This window comes from Myodes glareolus, chromosome 14 (genome assembly GCF_982192425.1).
Source record: "Myodes glareolus chromosome 14, mMyoGla1.1, whole genome shotgun sequence".
Lineage (NCBI taxonomy): Eukaryota > Metazoa > Chordata > Mammalia > Rodentia > Cricetidae > Myodes > Myodes glareolus.
The window spans coordinates 7,783,332-7,805,092 of NC_142039.1; the positions used below are offsets into that span (position 1 = coordinate 7,783,332).

The 21,761-nt window shown below is 42.5% G+C and overlaps 1 protein-coding gene across 1 annotated transcript in view; it reads right to left on the reverse strand.

Moving 5' to 3' along the window:
* Positions 1-10,413, reverse strand: part of Kiaa1217 (KIAA1217 ortholog) — a 789,856-nt gene extending 779,443 nt beyond the window's left edge. Inside the window, exon 1 of the mRNA XM_085699015.2 lies at positions 9,977-10,413. The gene's annotated coding sequence lies outside the window, so the exon portion shown is untranslated. The remainder of the gene's footprint in view (positions 1-9,976) is intronic.
* Between the last annotated feature and the right edge of the window lie 11,348 nt (positions 10,414-21,761).

Consider the following 21,761-nt stretch of genomic DNA (forward strand, 5'->3'; position numbering starts at 1 on the left):
GACACCACTTCACACCCTTTAAAATACCTATGATTAAAAATATAGAAAGAAGTATTGGCTGGGACATGGAGAAAATGAAACCTGAGCAGCTGTTTCAGAAAGCAATTTGGCAGCTCATCACAGCACCAAATATAGATTTGATATTATCCAAAACTCCAAGAAGTATGGAGTACTCAGAGAAATGAAAACATGCAGCCACATGAAGGCTTGCGTGTGCTTCATTGTAGCATTATTTGTTATAGTCCTAACTGGAAACAGCACAGAACATTAACTGACCAATGGATAAATAAATTATTCTATACACATATAAAATGCTACTACTTGGTAATAAAATGAAATATAGTCATTCATACTATATTATTAATAAGCCTTTGCCATATATTATAAGACTTGAGTTATAAACATTGTCCTAAATAGGTTCATTTACATACACAGAAATTGTATTACCAGGGACTAGAAAGCCAGATGATAAGGAAATACCAGTTGACTGCTAATGGGTGACTGATGGCTAATGGTTGTGGGAGTTTCTTCTCCGGGAGATGAAATGTGATAGTTGTACAATGTTATGGACACATCTAAATAATTAGACTTCATCTTACGTGGATGGAGTTTACACTGTGTGAATCATATCCTCAGTAAACCCGTAAGAAGAGAAGTGAAAGAGGAGTTCACTGTGCTCATGTTCTTCTTCACTAACTTATCCCCTCTGCACCCTCCTTTCTTCCACAACAGCCCTCGCTCACGCAAACAGACCAAGCCTGGGTGGGTCCTAACGTGAAACACTCAGGGTCATTTCAGTTGGTCTGGATATTCTCTCTGAATCATGTGCTCTTCTACACACACACACACACACACACACACACACACACACACACCACATATGGACATACACAGACACACCACATACACAACACACACAAAATATAGACACACAGAGACACACAGACACACCGCACACCCAGAGACATACATACCCAGACACCACACACAAACATAAAGACACGCAGAGAAATATTCCCCCCCCCCCTTTCTATTTCTCTGAATCCTCTGGCATTCAGATTTTCACGCTACCAAACTGTCCCATAGGTCAACAGATCCAGACCCACAGGCCATATGTCAGACTCAACCCAGGCTTTCTTGTTTGTCCTTGTACTGTTCTCTTGCGAAGAAGAACAGCTACATTTGCAAAGACTGAATTAGAGAAAAATAATGTGTGACAGAGCCAAATGAGGGCTGCAGAGTCTAAAGCACTCACTTGTTCTCCAGCCTTCTACAGAGTAAGCTTGCTGACTTGCCAGTCCATCTCAGAGAAAGCTCCAGGGAAGGAGCCAGACCAGGGGAAGCCTCAGCCTCTCTTTCAAATCACGATTAACAACAAAAAGAGCAAAACCCGGAGCCAGTTTGTGTAATTTTACAGGAATTACGTTTTTAAGAGTTTTACAAACCAACTAAAACCTCTGCCTTGTTGGAATTGGTTGCCAGAGAAATCTCTACCCAGAAACCCCCAAATGCTACAAAACAGGCCTTTTCTACTGCACTCAACACATTGCTAAAGACAGTCATGGAAATTTCGCCTTTGCACTTCCTGGAAACCAGAAGGTAGATTTGAGAATTTGCAGGTGGAGTGGTGTGGGGCAAAGCTGAGATGCTTCCAGAGAGATGGGGGGGGGGGGGGGGGGCGGGGAAAGGGAGGATATGAAGTTTCCTGATCTAACAGGACATAGGCATTGACTCCAGTCTCCACCCTCATCGGGGACCTGGACCTTCTCTCTTGGACCAGCCAGCTTTATGAATATGAGGGCTGACCAGAAAAATCTACAGTCTGCACCAACGGATACTTGCAGAACCAGCGGGGGTTGGGGGAGGGAGGGCAGACGGGGTGGAGATGGACAGGACACTGCCACCGAGGTATGGAGGGAAAGCCTCAAAGCTTCAAGATCACCACTAGGGGGAAGACTGGTCACGTTTAGAAGAAAGGCATTCAGGGATCCAAAGGAATGAGGGTAGAAGGGAAGAGCAGCCATAAAGATGACAGGAAAGATAAAAGAAGAGGAAAGAAAAAGGAATGGCCGGCCGTTATTTTCTCTTTTCTGCAAAGGGATACTAGATGCTGAGGAGACTGAGACTGGGATCCGAACTCTCAGCAGCTTTCCAGTAAGCTCAGCACTTGGTTCAGTTTCATACAGAAGGGCATTCTTAGACTAATGGGGCACCACACTCCCTCTACAAATCCCAGGGCACACTGATGGACATATATGGGGAGACCTCGGCTTGCTTGGTTGTTTTCTCCTCTTCTGTCTTCTCCCCTTCTCTTCTTTCTCCTCCTCTTCTTCCTCTCCTCTATTTCCTCTCTCTCCTTCCCCCCTTTTCTCTCTTTTCCAGCTCACTTTAGCCCTCTGTGTCAGCAAGGCTAGTCACAAATTCTTGATCACCCTGCCTTAGCATCCAAGTTGTAAGTTTACAGGCATTCACTACCCTGTCTGTCATCTTTTCAAGAACTCTAATTCTTAATTATGTCTAAATCTTTAATGTTCAATATATTTTACATTTATTTGCACCTTTAAAATATCATTTATTTGCTTATTTTTAAGAGATGGCAAGTAAAGGTTATTCAAAAGTGCCCATCTATTAGAATACATGTATTTCAATATAAATATGTGTACGTGTACTTGTATATGTATATGTTCTCCTGTGCTATCAAATTGATCAACAAGGAGACAATCAAGAGGCAAGCCATAAAAAATTCCAGCTGAAAGCTGGAGGATAGCTTAGTGATCAAAATATTTGTTGCACAAGAATATGGGCCAGAATCTAGACATTCATAACCCGCATAAGTGTGAGTTAGGCATGGTGACCTATCTGTAATTCCAGGGAAGGATGAAACAGGCGATCCCCAGAACCAACAGGCTAGGGAAACTAGTCATGTTGGTGAACTCTGGGTTTTATTAAGAGACCCTGACTCATTGAATAAGGAGGAAAATGATTGAGGAAAATTTGGGAGAGAAATCTCAGGTTTCACATGCAATTTTCACACATTTGTGCACAAACCCACACACATACAAGCCTGTATGCATACATACATGGAAAAAGAAAAAAACGTCAATCTAGACTTTAATGGAATTACATGAGGGCAAAGGGGGGTATTTTATTAAGTAAATATTAAGCTTATTTCCCCTATGATAAAGCAAACTATTCTATTATAATACCTAGCCATGAATTGGATGGGCTTTTCTTAGGCCAACTGGGAACCTAAATTCCACATGGAATAGTGTTTTCATGAGGGACAAAAATCCAAACAACTCTTCATATGGAATGTTCAGAAAAAAAAATGTTTTTACAAACTGGACAGAAGAAGTTGAATGGACCAGCTGTTTGGAAAGTTGTTACCCCCTGATTTTGTTTACACAAAAATTTGTGTTTCCATCATAGAGTTATCCCTGTCTGTGTCTGTGTCTTTGTCTCTGTCTCTGCCTCTGTCTCTATCACATCTAAATCTCCACATCCCTTCTCGCCTTTCTTCTCTATTTTCTCTTTCCATCTCTACATCTCTCTTGTTCCCTCCTTTTCTCTATTTCCTATGAAGACCTATTCTGGCTTCATTTAACTCACAGTTGTATGATGAATTTCTAGTGGATATAGTTCAAGGTTGTTGTAATTTTGCTGCTGTGGTAACATTTTCTGGCTCTAGAAAAAGTGACGCTAAACTAATGCGAACTGGACACGGTCACAGAGCTTGCTAAGAACAGAACGGGCAGCCTACAAGTTCTACACTCAAGGCTCTCATTTTATTTCTAGAATAAAAAACAGGCACAACAGAACATTTTTCTTTAATAAACAACCCCACCATAAATCCACATGGTTAAATCTGTTATGTCCATTTCTAATGTGGGACTGCCTGGAGCTAGTAGAAATAGGTTGTATATTTTGGTATGGTAATTTATATGGAAATGTACATGGTACCAACATTTAACACATAAGTAAAATAAATACTGTTAGTAATATTCTGGTAGAAACATTAAAATGTTCTATCCTCTGGATTTACACAGTTGGAGAATAATATTTTACAATCAACAGGTTTTTCTTTAATTTTGCCTTTAAAATGGATTTTTATGGGTCATTTTATTTTATTTTTATTTTTACATATTGTTCATTGTTAATATTGCCTTATAACTATTAGTTAAAAATTTCCAGTATGTAGAGGTAATCATATTTTTAAAAAGGCAAAAATCTGACCCAAAAGCAAAGGGCAGGAAAACTATGTAAAGCAAACTCATGTAGCCACCCAATTGATTTAAGATCTCTCTCCCTCCATCTTACCCTCCCTCTCTCCCTCCCTCCTTTTTCCATCATGCGCATGTTCTTAGTCCAGACAACTAGAACTTATGCTGCAGAAGTCACTTTGTCTATGACCCTCACCTCCACCTCCAGGAGACTGGATGGTGGTGGCACTCACCTTTAATTCCAGCACTTGGGAAGCAGAGATAGGTGGATCTCTATGAGTTCGAGGCCAGCCTGGTTTATAAGAGCTAGTTCCAGGACAGGCTCCAAAGTTACAGAAAACCCTGTCTCAAAGAGAAAGAGAAAGAGAGAGAGAGAGAGAGAGAGAGAGAGAGAGAGAGAGAAAGAGAGAGAGAGAGAGAGAACTAGGTTGTGACTCTTAGGAGAAGAAAGCCCTTGTTCTGCCCAAGGAGTGATGCATAGATAGTGCAACAGAAGGTGATACTTTCAATCCAGAGACAAAAATATAGCTGCAACCTTCTTCTCAAGACTTTACTAAACATTCTGCGTGCATTGTTTCATTTACTCTTAACTATACCTCATGACAGAGCTGCCACCATATTCATGTTGATTACAGAAATATCTTCTGATCATCTGTTGTTTATGCCACATCTAGGGATCAGAGATACATAAAGGAACAAAATGGATTAATAACTTTACTTTCATAGAACATACGCTTTGCTAGAGGAGAGACATGAAAATAAGTGAATAAAATGCATGATGTTTTGGTTACAATATCTGAGAGACATGTAGGGGAAAAAGTAAAAACTTAAAGATGGAATTTTAAGTAGAGAAGGCAAGAAAGACCTCACTGAGAAGTGGAACTGGAGAAAAAGTTGGAAAGGGTGAGACAAAAAAGTATCTGGAGAAGAGCATGCCGGACAAAAATATAAAGTTCAAATTGCTAGCTAGGAGTTAGCATTGCTAAAGAAGCAGGATGAACGCCAGCGTGGCAGACATACAGTGCTTGAAGGGGAAGGAGAAGTCGCAGGCATTGAGGGAGGTAAAGTGTAGAACCTGTAGCTCATGGGGAAGATTGTTTTTTCTTTTACTGCAAGAATAAAATTGAATCAAAGGAGTCACCTGGCCTCTGTGTTGGTGTTGTTCTGGCTATGAGACACATAACTGGGAAGCAGTGAAAGGCTGGAGCAGAAAGAGAAGTGGGGGAGTTGCCGTGGTAATGAGATCTGGGGGAAGCCTGAACCAGCCCACTGGCAAGGGGAGTGGGGACAACTGGTCAGGCTTGCGATGCATCCTGAAGGTCCTGATGCAGGATACATCAATAGACTGAAAGCTAGCCCCAAAGGCAGAAGCGGGATGATTCCAGGAGTTTGGGGTACAGAAAACGAGAACCAAAGAAGATAATGCTCACTGAAAGGGCTCAGTGGGAGACGTGGGTTTGAGGAGGAGGCATTCTACCCTCTTGTCTATCCAGAAAGCGATGGTGACAAAGTAAAGAGAAGAATTTCAGATTTGGAGTTTGCATAAGTGTGTGACTGTTGTGATCAGATTCCTTTCCTACCTAAGTGATGTCTCCCTATTCTTTAATCCATCCATCCAGTCATTAATTCAAATGTTCTAGTGTCTGTTATTGTCAAGCAGTGAGCAGAATCTTGAGTAAACAGGCAGTAAGATGTTTGATTCTTTCCCTTGTAACTCATGATCTGGATGGACTCTAGAAGGAGAAGAGTAGATAGCTGCTTTATAAACATAGCTGTATGTATATCTTAATAACCTGCAAAAGTAAAGCAGACACTTAGATAAAGAAACAGGGGTGTTCGAAACCTAAGCAGCTTTCCCATGATTGCATAGTTAGGGAAAGAGGTTCTTACCAGGATCAAGGTCACCTCTTCCAGAGGCCACAGGCATGAATCATTTGAGAACTGAATGTCAGCTCCATTCTTCTCTGGGAATTCTATGGCTGCTCACAGAAAGACTGGCAGGAAGCCTTTTCTAGGCTTGGAGTTTCTGTCAGATGAAGGGTTTGGACCAGATGATTCAGAAAGCCCCTCTGGCTAGGTGACTTGAATTCTTTAATATAGAAAAGATTTATGAAAGCCCAACCCAAACATGATCCATGGTTTTCCAAATCGGGCTTGTGTTGAGACTTGGAGCCGTAGAACTCTCACCAAGCCCTCTGTTACTTTAAAGAACTTGAGAATGCAGTAGAAGCTTTGAGTGAGGGGCTGGAAGGTACCAGCCTTCGAAGTAGAGAGTTTGATCTGGAAAGAATGATGTAGAAATCCAAGAGTAGAAAAACCCTTTAGATGCCCCCTGAACTTAGATGTCCCTCGGGCCTGATATTTTCCTATACCTACAGTGGACAACAAAGGGACTCATGCATCAGAGTGTGTGCTTGGAGACCATGGATCCTCTGTCAAGTTAGGCTTTAGCCTTGGTAATCCACCATCCCACAAGGGTAGAAGCCCTTTTGCTCCAAATTAAACTTTCAAAATGCAGTTCTTTTTCCCCAGAGCACAAACCTTGCCAAAACTGTAAAACATGCTTAAGTGGTCATTCTCTCTACAAGCTGAGCTCCCAAGACGATGCATATTGGGTGTTCATGGCAGAAGGAACAGCTTAGGTTTGCCCAAGGAACCCAAATTTCAGCTACCATTTTTAGCTACTTTCTTACATTTACTTTGAAAATATAACTTTTTGCATAAAATTCTTTAAACTCCCATAAATCATTCACAACCACAATGTTCTCTCTAGAATTCTGATAATGGCATAAAATGCCTGCAAAATACTCAATAATGGAAAATACAGAGTGTTTTTCTATTCACTAATTAAATTCTTTTCAGTGTTGGCACTCTAAGTTGATAACATTAAGTACCAAATATTAGGCACCAAAGTAAGAAGACTTCACATTGATATTCTAATTTTCAATGTCTGATTTAATCATAGATATAAAACCATCTCATTTTGTAATCATAGGACTTGAGTTCAGTTCCCAGCATCCTCGTCAGAAGCCTCATAAACATCTGTAATCCCAATCCCATAAGATATGGTGCCCTCTTCTGACCTCTGAGGAAAGATGCAGTCATGTGTACATACCCACACACAGACACACACATACACATAATTAAAAATAAAATTTTAAAGCAAAAAATACAAATTTAGTTGTCTCATAGAAATAATATAGTTGAGGAAGTACTAACCATTCACCTTGGAATTTACATGCCAGCAATAATAAACATGGGCTGAATTAATTAAATTGAAGAAAATCTTGTAGATGCATGTTTATTTTTCATGCATAAAATTTTCATGAGCATAAATCTTTTAATCAAATTTGAATGAAAAATGTTTAAAATGCAAGCAATAGAAATGTGCATATTAAGTAGCCACATATTGTTAGACACACAATGGAATTATTTTGATGATTGAACTCTTCCATAAATCTATCTCACTGCTCTAAGAACATCCAAATCATGTTAGCTGTATAATCTATAAGTCTGGCCTTATGACCTCCACATGGTGACACTTTGCACTAAGAATGTTGTTGATAATTGACATATCCCCAGTGTCCTGCTCAGAGAGAGAGAGAGAGAGAGAGAGAGAGAGAGAGAGAGAGAGAGAGAGAGAGAAGTGAGCTGGATGCTGGTGATTTCCACTGCAAGAAAATGGAAAACAAAACTTGTTTGTCAACAAGATGCACATGCATCTTGGGCTGTGGAGGTGGTCCAGGGCATGGAAGTGTCTGCTCTGCAAGCATGGGGACCTGAGTTCAAATCCTCCAAACCCACATAAAAAAAAAAAAAACCAGGCATAGCTGTGTGTTCCTGTAACTCAGCATTAGGGGGCAGAGATAAATAAATCCGGAGAGCTGGCTCATCTGCTTCTGTGAGAGATCATGTCTTAAGGCAGTAAGGCAAAAAGTAATAGAGGAAGACATCCAATATCCTGCCCTGGCCTCTGTCTACATCTTGACACTTACCTGTACCTGTGCACCCACATGTACGCTCTCCCCCCATGCATGATGTGCTCCTTGTCTTTAAATGTTTAGTGTCCCATCTTCCTTTTCCCCTCCTCTCCTCTCCAGATGCCTTTTTCTCCTTCCCCCTCTGGCTCATTATCTTTCCTCTTTTTGTGTTGCCCAGTAAGTATTCTTTCTTTAAGATGCTTCTAACTATGAAGAGTCTGTCTATGAATGCATTCATTTGTAGTACTTATTGATGACCCAATATGTCATTAGCCTTTAGGTATCAAAGATGGTGTCCCAGACTTCAAGGAAGAGACAATCCAGCTGACACTGGGCCACACTGCCAGTAAGCAGGGTTGTCAGTCACTAGAGTTAAATTCAGCTCCTGCCCCTTACTATGGAAAATCTATTTTTCCCCAAGTTTTTCCTTTATCACTTGTAAGCTGGGACCATAATCAGTCGTTTCTGTTGCTCAGCATTCAAAGCAACGCAAAGAAAAGAATTGGCTCTGTAATGTGTTTTAGGTTAATGGATGGGTAGATGAGATTGGGCTCCTTAACGATGGGTTTTAAAAAAAAAAAAAAGGAAAGAAAAAGAAAAAGATCTCACTTAGATGAGATTTTCACTACCCTATTTCCCCTCAAAGGATCGTTCTCAATATCAAATCCAAGTGTGATTTTGGTTTCCTAGTTAAAAAGAGTCGTGTTCTCAGAGAAGATGACCTCCTGAAATCATTTGGCCATATTTAATGTAATAGTCCCTAAGAAGAGATGGGCAAACTCCCCTGCGCACGCCCCCTGCAGGCCTCTGATCGTTCTGAACTTTTTTTTTTTTTTTTTTTAAAAAAAAAAACCATTTGGAAGTTTGGTCTGTTAAAGAATTAAAACATCTTTGGGAGAATTCGGTCAGAGAAAAGGGCTCCAAAGGGAGATGATCCCTCCAGAAAGCAAGTGAGCAAAATGACGAGGATCTCTGCTTTGAGCAAACCAGGTAGCATCCAGATCTGTAGCAGCCCAGAACACTAGCCTTGCAAAGAGCCCAAAGGGTCCGGAGTGAAGCCCAGAGGCATGCTGCTCCTGCGGATCACCCCAGGCGCGTCACCTCAGAGAGGCTGCCCAGTTTCAGAATCTATCAACTACCTCCAGAAGCACTCATCATCAACTGTGGCGACCGAAGCGTCACACCCTGTTCCTCCTTCCATTTGTATTGCCTCGGTGGTGGCAGGAACGCCTCAGATGGCCCCAACCACACAGTTCCATCTAATCTCCGAGGTCCTGAATCTGGGCGTCCCATTCCTCTAGCTGCTGTTTGGGGACCAGGTTTTCATCTCTCAGTCCTTCAGCTATCACAGATTGCATGCCCTTCCGCGCAACCAGAGTGGAAAGCCAGGCAGACTCTTAGTCTGGGGCTTTCCAGGCTTCACTAATCCCTTGGCTCCACACTCCAGGGGTGCACACCAAGGTCACTAGCTTAGGTGTGATTGCATCCACCCTCCCTCTCCTGAAAACCTTCCCCTTCTGAGGTCTCCAGGGTACAGCTCGCCTCTGCTAATTCACCCCACCTACTTAGGGGTCTCCTTCCTTTACACCCCAGCATCTGAACTACATCTTATTTTTGCCTTGCTGGTGCTTGCCGCTCTGGAAAGGATCGCTTTCCTATTCAGGGGCTCCTGGAAAGTCTCCCTTTGGGTTTCCGGGAGCCAGAGGGAGGAGACAAGCCTCCCACTCGCTCAGGGGGAGCGGCAAGGGAACCGACGCAAACTTCTGCTACACTTACTTCGGGCCGAGGCTGCCGCCCCCGTGCCTCTGCTCGCTCTCCCACCGGCAGCTGCTTCTGGGCGACCGGGAGTCACCACCGTGCTCTCATTCCCCACGCCAGCGGCGACTGCGAAATGCGCAAGAGGAGAAAACTGGTCTCTCAGTGACAAGCGTGCCCAAGGTCTGGGTCCAGAGCGGAGTTCTGACTGTAAGCTTGAGTCTCAGACACCTTCAGCAGCCCCGGGATGGTGTGCTGGGCGCCCTATGCCCCACTCCTCGGCTGGGCTGTTTCTGTCCAACTTGCAGTTTTAGTGCATGCCAGGACTGCAGCACTCTCTCCGTCCTCCCGGGGAGACGACTTTCAATTCACCTGGAGGTTGGCGAGGATCCCTCGCGGGCGCGCATCGTGACAACGGGTGCAGAGGAGAGGGAGGTGCGCGGGAGCCTTGGCTGCCCGAGTGCGCCTCCAGCATTCTCGGCGACGAGGAGCGCACAGCCGTCTCCAGCCGCTCTCCTCGGGACTGCAGTCCTGACGTCACCTGCCCTCCCTCCCGCCCCACAGAGGAGCGGCAGCGGCGGAGGGTGGGGTGCCGCGAGCGAGGACGAGCGAGTGTGAGTGCGCGTGTGTACACGCGAGCCTGTGCCCGGCAGGACTGGGGACCGATAAGAACCGCAGCTGGATCCAAATCCGAGTTCTAGGCAAAGCGGTGCCAAGGGGCTACTGTGAACAGCTGGGGGCGCTCGCTTCCCGGTTGGGGTTGAGTTTGGGTGAGACCGGGAGAAAGAGATTAAGGTAGCCTCGGTTAAGGCGGTGGGAGAGATAGGAATTTAAAAGGATGCGCCCGAAGTTGGACCGGACCGTGCACAGTGCACAGAGAGCCTTTTTAAAAAGCTGCGCTGGAGGCAGAGAGGAGTAACCATAGTGGGACAGTAGGTGCTTACTCCACTAACAGTAACAGAATCTGGGTAGAGTTGGGAGCTAACAGCCTTCGCTCTCTCGGGCTGCTAGTTCACTCCAGGCTTTCAGGTGGCTAATTAATCCATACAGCTGTGTTCCTCACCTAATTTCCTTCTTTTTTGTGAGCCTGGGGAAACTGTGGTTAGAAACTGGGGGAAAGTACCCTTGAGTAAAAAGGGTCAAGGGCACGAAGTACACGAAGTCCATTCTCTGGGTCCTGTATCAAAGGCCACCGAGATGAGAATTCTGAGCCATCATCAGGATGAAAATAGTTTGTCTTTGCGATCTACAAGACTTTACTCTCCAAGGGTAGTTCCGTAGTCACCTAACTTTCCTCCTTGTCTGAATTGCCTTGATGTTGGGATGGACAGAGGTTATTCCCGGAGCATTTGCCCTCTTAGTGAGACCTTTGCACGCCTGTCATGAACTCTGCACTCCTCTGGGCTGCAATGACCAACCAGGATATGTCTGCTGGCTGCCCGAGGACTCCCGGTGGGAGCGAAATATGCAATGCGCTCCAGCCCAGGCCAGATCTGCTGCCAGGATCTTGGCGTCCAGCGCAGGAGCGCTCTGCAGTGACTGCTCATGCAGCCAGCAATTTTGCCCTGGTGAGAGGCAGTGAATTTTAACTTTAAGCGTCTTCTTTGCTGAATTACACACCTTTTAATCTCTGCTGTGCTCATATTCATTAAAATAGTTTCAATAGAGAAGGTGGGAAGAGGAAATTAAAAGAGAGAAAAATGTCTTAGTTCAAAAGTACTTTTTAAATATTCAACTTTCTAAAGATTCTGAAGTACAATCAGACGTCAACAAAACTGCTTCAATCCCAATCCTCCAATGGAAGTTTAATAAACAGAAGCAAGTCTAGTAACCTTGGCTATTGTGCTATGCTTAAAATTTTTTAAAACTCGCACATTGAAACATTGGAAATATAGCTCGTCAGGTAAAATTAAGGATATCCTTAATAAGTGCAGCTTGAAGCCCACAAACGAGCAGCATAATTAAAGTGGAAAGATCCAATCTGCTCCTAATGAGAGCAAGGGACCAGCAGAAAAGGACACGGCCACCAGCCTCCAGGTTCTCCTGCAACTGTCCTATTTTTTAAGGTGTAATTTTGAAAGCACGCCGACACCGTGAAGGACTTACATAACCAGATCCCAGCTATGTTCATTTCAAAAGCATAATTTCTCAGTAGGAGTCACTGTTCCCTGAAAATGCTAATTCAGATTAATATTGTGGGAATGAGCAAGCCGTTGATAAATTAGTGATTTGAAAACAAAATTGAGAAGTGACAGCTGTGAGCCTTCTAAGATAGGTTGTGATTTTTGTTTGCATGTATTCAATGCAGGAAGTTAGTGATGCTCGCCGTCTGCGATGACAGCCTGGTTGGCATGTCCCCAGCAAATTGTGGCCATCGGACACGAAGGACACAAACAGTTCCTTCCCTTATTCTCTTTGCATCCTGTGCACACCTTGAGGACAACCATCTGTGCACATTGATGTGATTGGTTCTTTATGTGTTTAGCTTCCTTCCAAGCTTACAAATCCCTTCCCTGTGGGCGCTGGTTTGCTTTCCTTGGGATCCAGCGAGCTCTCTAGTAAAGTTTCTCTGGGTTGTTTTTAAAGAGCATAAAATGCGCTGAAGAATCTGTCTTTCAAACAGAAAGACAAGTGGAACAAAACCAAGGACCAGAAAGGAATCTGAACACAGATCATCAATTAGTGCTCCAAAAATGCAGCAAGAAGACTGGCAAGAATTAGAATCAACAAATAGTTCATGGATCCACAATGGGAAACAGGAAATCTGACCCTTAACACAACATACAATTGGATAAGAGTGGAAAGAAGATTTAAGGTGAGGCTTGCAGCCCCAAGAAACTGATAGGGAAATGGGGCTACTTGATGTTGGCCATGATCAATACTATGTTGTTTTTTTTTCTGTATCATACTGACAACTTGAGTTTCAAGAGCAAAGATCAGTAAACGTAATGACACCAGAATAAAAAGCTTCTGCACAATTAAAGCATCATCATCAACAGAAATGATAACATACTGACTGGGAGAAATATTTCTGAGCCACAGGTATTGAATATGGCTTACTACCCAAGTTATGAAGCGCCTTTATAATTCAGCAGATAAGCAAATGGCCCAGTTTCAAAAATGGGCAAAGGACCTAAACACACATTTCTCCTGCAAGGAAAACATGCTTTAAAGGGCAAGAAGGTGTGCTGGAGAGAGCCTCAGAGCTAAGGATGTCTCTGCACTTCCAGTGGCTGAGAGTTGGGTTCCCAGCAACCACATTGTGCTACTTACAACGAAATGTAAGCCTAGCTGGAAGGGATACAGCACCCTCTTCAGTCACCCATGGGTACCTGCACACATGGGGCGTGCTTACACACCATATACATGATTAAATAAAAATCAACAATAAGTCTGAAATCAAGACCAGAGAGTATGGGTCAAGATGCTTAATACTATTAGTTATCAATGAAATGCAAATTGACACCACTACAAGATAACACTTTATATTTGTTAAAATGGCTATGATCAAAAAGATAGACAATAACAACTGTGGGCAGGGATGTAGGAAAAAAGGAGACCCTTTTCCATGTTGGCAGGAATGTATTAGTGAAGCTATTATGAAAAACATTTTAAAAGTTAATAACAACAATACTACTGTATAACCCACCAATTCAACCTCCTGTAAATAGCTGAAGGAGATGAACTCAGCATCTCATAAAGATGCCTGTATCTCCTCCATGCTCACTGCAGCATTTTTTTTTACACCAGGCCTGGTTTAGAAATAACTTAAATATCTGTTGAAAGATTAATGAGTAAAAAAATAATAGCATGAATATGTTGGAATACAATTTAACCTTAAAAGGGAAATCCTGTTGCTTTCCACACTATGGCTGGACCATCTAGGTGCATTCCAGACATTTCTCATTGTGTTGCAGCACTTCCATTCTGCTGGATGTAGCTACTGCTGCTGAGTTAGAAGACAACGTCGGCTCAGCTTACCCTGAGCTTCTCCCTAACCAGTGTGAGAAGAGCCACAGTCCAAGTCCAGCAGGCCACAGTCTAGTGACTTTGACTGTGTGCCCAGCACAGAGCGCCTACATTCAAGCAGCTCAAGCATCAAGCACATTACAGGGGCTGAATATAGAACAAATGCCCTACCCCAGACAAACACATGCAACTATACTTACAAATAAGCAAGAACACTTAGAGAGTCAGAACTGGAGAACCCTGAGTAGGAAATGCAGCTTTAACCCACTGTCTTTCCATGCAGGGTTCCACAGTCATTAGCGTTCCTGAACCAAACTGGCAAATGCATGCGGGAAAAAATTATGCAGAATCTTGAGTCTTTCCTTCTAGAACCTATCTCCTGGGAAGAATAAAATAATCTCCCTTGGTCTCTGATAAACTTTCTCACCTTCCATAACAACAAAGAAAAAAAAAAGAAGAAAAGGAAGGAGGAAAAGAGGCAAGAATGAAAAGAAATCTAGCCCTGGTGATATATGCCTACAATCCCAGCATTCAGGAGGTGGAGGAGGAAGGGCTGAAAGATCAAGGCCAACTTTAGGCTATGAAACAAGACCCTCTATGAAAAATAAACAACTAAACAAAAGTCCCCCAAACCAACACCAAGATTTTAAGAGGAAGAAAAAGGAAAAATAAGTATTTTTCACATCACACTTAGCTTGCAGTAATTCTCCCAAAACACAGTTAGCATGTAGCTTGTGCATTTTGTTAATAGATGTGTTTGTGTAGAATATCTGTATATGTGTATACATTTTCTATCTTAATAGGTAAAATATACCATATAGATTATAATCAAAATTATATAAACTCATCCAAGTAAAGCAGTTACATGAGTTCATGAGAAAAGTCTGCTAAATTTTTTTTTTTTAGATCGTAGTGTATCAGACATAAAACACTAGCCTTCTCATGAAATTTCTCTGAGGACTCAGGTTTGCCCTTAATATTTAGTTCCTTGTGGTATATGGATAGCTTTATATTTGAACTACTTGTGTAGTGGCCTCTAATCCTGACAGAGTTAACCTCTGAGACAAACAGCTAAGAGACCACTTTTCTTTATAAGAAATGAAAGTCCTAATTGAGGCATTGAAATTCCAAAGATATAATAACTTAAGCTAAAACTAAAAATTGGCATAACAACCCAATACGTTTAGGGTAATTTAGTGAAATTTTATATTAAAATGGTAATTGTAGGGCTAAAGAACTGATTCGGTGAGCAGAAGCGACTGTTGTACAAGCTGGGGACTCAGTTCGCAGTCCCCACCTGATGCCAGCGTGGGCCAGACACAGCAGTGCTTGCCGTTAATCCCAGCACTTGAGAAGTAGAAGTAGGAGGATCTCCGTACGTTTGAGGCTACCCTGGTCTACGTGGTGAGTTCCAGGACAGCCAGACGTACATAGTCAGAACTGTCTCACAAACAAGCAAAATGCCAGGCATGGACGCTCACTGTAACTCCAGCATTGTGGACTGGAGATTGGTCAATCCCAGGACCTGAATGTAGAGCCAACCTAGGTGAAATAGTGAGCTTCCAGTTCAATGAGAGACCCTGTCTCAGTGGAATGAGGTGGAGAGTGACAAAGGAAGACACCTATGTCCTCCATGTGTGCAGGCACCTGCACACATGTGTATATACCACATACATGACCATTCAAAGAGAGAGACAGGGAAAGAGTAGCTAGGAGACAAATAGATAACCAGTACTCTATGTGTAATCACAGTCTAGCAATAAGTTTGGGATTAAAGTTGCGTTTATCTGTACTGTTACAATAAAAATTATGTCGCTTTACATATACACTTGAGGACCAGTCCCTGGATCTGCCCTCTATGACTTGTATGCCAGCCTACATCTATAGACCACATTCACAGTATGCATTCGGCAAGCAATATCTTTGCCATGTCATAAAATCTGAAGAACAACAGTAAAGAGAAAACCAATTGTTTTCCGCTTAAAGGGAAAGTGATTTTTTTATAACGCGTGCTCCCATGGATAGATTTACCTATGTGTGAAGAAAATACTGCAACCATAAAGCTTTTGCTTTTCCCATCAATTGGATGAAGGCAAAAAGGTTCTAGCCAGAAAGGACTCTGCATATCGCTCAATTCCTACCCTAAAGAATGGAACCTTTTCCTCTCTTCCCTTTGAGTTATGTCAAGACACAGTAGTCTGCCTGAGAAAGGTAGGGAGAGCAAAATTCATAGAAAGAAGGTAGAATTTCTTAGAAACTTTTGGGAAGTAGTTTAGTAGTGGTTTAGTTACACTTAATTGGTTCTTTTTACTTAGTACAAAGAAACTTCAATCTAGATATAAAGGAATACTTGCTGGAAGCCAACCATGGGAACACAGACTTGCAATCCCAGCCCTTGGATGGGAGGCTTCAATGTCAAACCAGCTTGGTCTACATAGGTCAACCAGAGCTATTTAGCAAAACCCTGTCACCACCACTACCACCACCAAAAAGGAGTGGGGGAGAGAGAAAGATAGGAAGTCAATAGCTTTTGCTTGTGTCCACCACTCATTTCCAAACACTTATTTCTTGAGCCCTCCTTGCAGGTAATGCCTTCCACTTCTGTACAGAATAGGTGGGGTTTTTCCATTTCCATGCTCTAAATCATATGATTAGAACCTGGGCACCTCCAGGCACAGCAACTTGTCTGCCTACGTGTTTACAAAGTATATATACACTTGCTGAACTCTATAAATAATAATAACAGTAATCACCCTCTATACAAAATTAGAATGCTAGCATATTCAACCAGTTTAGTACGCTGATTTTCTTTAGTGCTTCGTAATTATCTCATGAAACCTATGGTATAATGGGCACTACATTATACAGTCTTCCAAAAATATGCCACGGTAGATCCCGGCAAAGAGGAGCACCTGCAGCTTCCCTCCGCCCACCTCTGTAATACAGAAATGGCAGGGTGCTACTTAAGTTGTATTCACTGAAAACTATTCTAAGCAGTCATCTTTCCAGTCTCTTCCACCCCAAACTCCTTCCTTAAGGATCTTTAAAATCTACGTGTCCACAAGGAGCAACTTGAGCAAGAAAGTGGAAATGTATAATTTCCCCCACATCCAGTACACTTTGTAGATTGCATACTGTCACTCAGTCCTCCAGGAGACACAGCGTGAAAGGCAGCAACCCAAGGTGTACCCAGTGGGAGTTACCAATGGTCGCTGGTTCTAAGCAATCAAAAAATTAACCTTGTTTATTTTTTTAGACTGGATCTCCCTGTGTAATCCAAGTGAACTCAACCCCCCCAGTTCAGCGCCTCCATGCTCCCAGCAAGGAGCTGACAGGCCCACACCCTCACAGCCACCTCCGCCTTGGCTTCCCAGGAAAAGCAGTAGCCTCTTTCTCTCTCTCAGTGATTTGTCTTCCCAGCCCAGAGAAAAGAACAAAGACATCACTGAAGACGCAGTGAATAAATGCATTCTGCTTTTCACTGTGCAAGGCTGATCTCTCCCTGCAGCGAACTTGCCAGGTTAAGGTAATTAAGTTTGTGCTACAGCTTAAATCATCGAGAAGACAGGTGACATGGCCAAAATTCTCATGTCATTTGAAACCACGTCATGGAAAGCCGTGTACTACATAAAATAGAAACCCTTACACCCTCTGAGAAGAGGGAACTCCTAGCCTTCCCTGCCTTTTGCCTCAGGGTTTTCTTCAATGCAGTCATGTTATTTTAATGGGCCAGAGTGCAAACGCTGGCCAAAGATTTCTGCAGTCAGAATTCCACTGTCTCAAGCAGTGTGTTCAGTCTTCTGGACTAATTGGAGAAAGCACCGGGTAATACAATTCTTTTGACATTGCTGCAGAAACACCCAAGGGAGTGCCTCAGAAGAATCGCTGCCCACAGAGGCAAACTCTGCCAAAGGCTGAGTCTGCACTCCGCACCTTCCACCGTGGCTCTCTCCAGCAGAGCAAGACCCATCCATTTTCACAGTACACAGCTCACCTTGGAGGGTGCTATCCTCTGAAACAGCATCCAGTCCGCCGAAAGAATGTCTGTCTTCACTGGCAGCTACTTCTAAAGAAAAGGAGCTATCTTAAACTCATCCTCAGATTTGCATGTAAAAGGCACGGCAACCGAGAAGTGTGAGAATAAGTGCCTTCCAGGAAGTACTCACTGAAATGACAAAAGATACTGGCATTCCAGCACTGGGTTGGCGGGAGGCTGATGCAGGAACATAGTGAGTTCAAGGTCAATTTAAGCTGTGTAGGGAGACCCGGTATCATTTACAATAAACAGGGCTAGGGAATGGGTGAGAGTGCTTGCTCCACAAGTATGAGGGCCTGAGTTCAAGCCTCACTGCCTACATAAAAATCCAGGTGTGCATAACCTCAGCTCTATGGGAGGTGGAGACAAGGTGCTCACTGGGTTCGTTGCTGTCAGCCTAGCTCCGGCTTCCTTGGGAGACCCTGTCTTATGGGAGTACAGTGGGGATTAATAGTGCAAAAACTTGAACCATTCTCTGGTCTCTGCACATGAACATGTATATTCACCCACATACGTGTGTGTTCCTGCATCACACACAGGCCATATGCACTCACCCACATAAAACAAGAAAATGTTCAATAAGTATAAAATAATTTTTAAAGTGCACAGTCAACAAAAACTTCTGAAGTTCTTAAAAAACTACTGGAAGACATACTCTGTTCATGGCTGATTAGGGAAATGACAGAGCTGAGGAGAAATGTGTTTGTAAGAAGTGGTGTGGGTGCAGTTGTTTCTGGATATAATGTAGACCTGTTGCCTTCTCAAGATCTGCTGGCACGGTGGTCAGTCAGTCAAGGATCAGTAAAGAAACAGGATTCCCTCTGTTTTAGGAATCTAGTGGTTAAATGTCCGTAATTAAACCTTTGTGAATCTTTGGGAAAGTTAGAGTGTTCTTAGCTAAGCTCCCAGTAAACAGAGAGCAGAACTCACTGTTGATGCTACCCGGGCAGCTTCAAGTTCAAGATCACTTTCCACTGCTGCTGAGCAGTTGCTACTGTTTCTCCAAGCCTGAGGGGCAGTAAGGGGAGCTGACACCTACAAGTATGAGTTCCTGACTTCCCTGTAGCAGAAATAGCCAGGATTGGCTGGAAGATGGCTGCTATCACATTTCTGCCTTACAAAGTGTGTGTGTGTGTGTGTGTGTGTGTGTGTGTGTGTGTGTGTTTAGTGAATCTTATCTTGAATCCTGAATTTTAGGTATAAGGCTCTTGGAAGATTGTGTTAGCCCTTCTAAGGTCTCAAGTAGAGACTGAGTGAGTCAATGAAGAGGATCAACCACAAGTGGCCCCCAAAATACATTCACTCCATTCCTCCAAATTAGAGAGGCTGGGCTGTACCAAGAGAGGAATGATTTTGAGAATAAATGTCTGTCGTGGTAATAACCTTCTATCCTGCTTGCCTTGTGTCAGGATCCAAAAGAAGAAAGAGATCCATTTCATGGAAGTCCAGGTCCATAGCCTTGCTATTGTCCTTACAGTGAAAAGTACATGGAGCAGGGAATTTCCTTCCATGAACTCACAGGAAAATCAGACAAGGAGAACCTTCTGGGGAGTGTAGCCCAGGCAATGTCTGAGAGGGCCAGTGATGAATCTGGTGTGTGTGTGGGGCACTAAAAGGAGGATCACTGGAGAGTGAGCATAGCCTGCAGCCATTGAAGTTAGGAAGAAGCTGCTCATCCAAGTCCTCTGGATCACAAAGGAAACCTTAGAGTAAGAAACCATGGGTTCCAGAAGGTAGCTGGTGTGGAACAATTGTCTATATTTTGTCCATTATGTTTTAAATAAACACTGATTGACCAATAGCCAGGCAGGAAGTATAGGCGGAACAATCAGACATGAAGTAGAGGTGGGTCAAGGAGATCAGGAGAATTCTGGGAAGGAAGAAGCCAATTGCTATGCAGTCCTGTCTAGACACTGAAGAAGCAGAATGTGACCTGCCCTGCAAAAAAAAGGTACTGAGCCATGTGGCTAACATAGATAAGAATAATGGGTTAATATAAGTTACAAGAGTTAATAAGAAGCCTGAGCTAATGGGTCAATCAGTTTATATCTAATATAGGCCTCTGTGTAATTTTCTTTGGGACGTTCCAGCTGTGGGAACTGGGCAGGACAGAAACCCCAACAAGCAGGCCCTCATGTTACAAAGACGCCCCCACCCCAAATAAGTTTATCCATAGGGTTGGGAACACTGTTTAGGGGTTGATGATTATTACTTGTATTAGATAAAGGGTTGGGGTGAAAACTATGTTTGTTTGACAAAAAAGGGAGATAGTAATAGTGGGTAATAGAGTGAATACTTGTGAGCTATTATTTATAGATAATTTATATTTGTATAGTTTTTGCATATTGATACAAGTTCAAATCATATCTGTTACTTTTGTTTACATTTGTATACCTATGTAAAGTTATTGTGTCAGATTGTACATATGCCCATTTCTACCTCAGTTTAGGACATTTTGTATATTGATACAACTTTTAGGATATATTTTCATATTGCATTGTATAATACTCCTACCTCTGATCAAAATACTTGTAAATTGTTTACATTTTTGTGTCATTGTCCTCATTTGTTGCACATTTGTTTACAGGTTATTTAATATTCTGACATGAAGTCTTAATCTTTAAGTTATACAGGTATTAAATATTATAGGTCAGTAGTTGTTCATGCTTGTTGTACATACAGTTAGATCAATTAGGTTCTTGAGATACATAGAGATTGTATTCTGTCTAGATAGGTAATCTTCAACCTCTTCAAGGATCTGTAGAATGTGGCATTTAAATAACTTAGGGTTCTGTTGACATGAGACCTGACTGCTTCTGAGAGCACCAATCTATTCCCAGAGAATGTTGAGCACCAAAGACACTCCACTTGGAACTTGTTTTCTTCTTGGCAAAACTGGCCTTTGGGCAAGGAACTGACAATGCCTCAATCACTGACAAGTTACATAGTATCCGGAAATGGATAAGCAAGACTGTCAAATCCTGCAAAGATAAGAACAGAACCCTGCCCCATCCTATATGCTTTTCTTACCACCTGTATGGTTATCACCATTGTGGATGAGCTGTCATTTCTCCTTTTCAATAGGTTTTTCCTTTTCAAATTTTGATGGGATTTTGTATATTATTGTGATTTCTTTGAATTTTTTGACTGTGAAAGAGCTAAGTACAGAGACACATTTCATTGTATGGGCTGCTAAGCTAAACCTGCATGTATATTATAAAGGTATCTTGACTTCAGAGTTTGGGTCTAAGGATATGGTACTTTGGAAAAGAGGTTCTTCTTTTGTTTTCACAGAAGATGAGAACCTGTGGCTTGCCTTCAGGCAAATATGTTTTGATAGACCACGCCCTCCTGAAAGGTTGCTGTGAACACCCCCACAAAGAAAATGCTTCACCCAACTGCTGACTGGAATGAACCTAGCACACAGGATACACCTTGAAGGACCTGATTAACAGCATCTCCATATAGCAGGAAGCAGTTTGGAGAGAAAAAACTGCTCCCATATTCCCAAATATTGTTTATAAATATTCTTTTACATTTAAAGGGGGATATGATATAGAGATGAATAATTTGCATTGGTATGGATTTTGCTCTGTTGATACAAATTTAAGGTCAATTTTGTTATATGTATAAGTGTTTCTGATCTTGATTAAGGTATTGTGATTGTGTAGCTCCTTTTAAAATGTAATGTATAATTAAGAAATATAGGTTAATAGATAATCTCTATAATAGTCAAGTTTGTAGCCATGTTAGATTTTCTAGATGTGCATAGATATGTTTCAAATGGATAGGCCTTCTTCA